The following is a 338-nucleotide window of genomic DNA, read 5'->3' as shown; positions in this document are numbered from 1 at the left end:
GAAATAATGGTAAAAAAAAAAGGTTAGATGTGAAAACGGAGATGGAGTCCGAGAGCAAAAAAATGTGGAGGTGTATGAGAGGAAATACCGTATCAGAAAAATATGTAAAACTAGTAAACGATATGTATGAGGATGCGAGAAAACCGGGTTAGCGACCGGAGTGGTGGGACGGAAGTGTTCAGGGTCAAGGTCTTCAACTCAAGGTTCGGCTTTTGAGCCCATGCATATTTGAACTCATGATATGGATGCACTCAAGCCGGGAAGTAGTAAACCAGCTCCATGGGGATATGCATTTTCAGGCGAATAGTCCGATATACACCACCAGTGAGGGGCTTAGC

The sequence above is a fragment of the Penaeus monodon genome, chromosome 15, assembly GCF_015228065.2.
Source record: "Penaeus monodon isolate SGIC_2016 chromosome 15, NSTDA_Pmon_1, whole genome shotgun sequence".
Lineage (NCBI taxonomy): Eukaryota > Metazoa > Arthropoda > Malacostraca > Decapoda > Penaeidae > Penaeus > Penaeus monodon.
Note: the sequence above shows the minus strand (reverse complement) of the source record.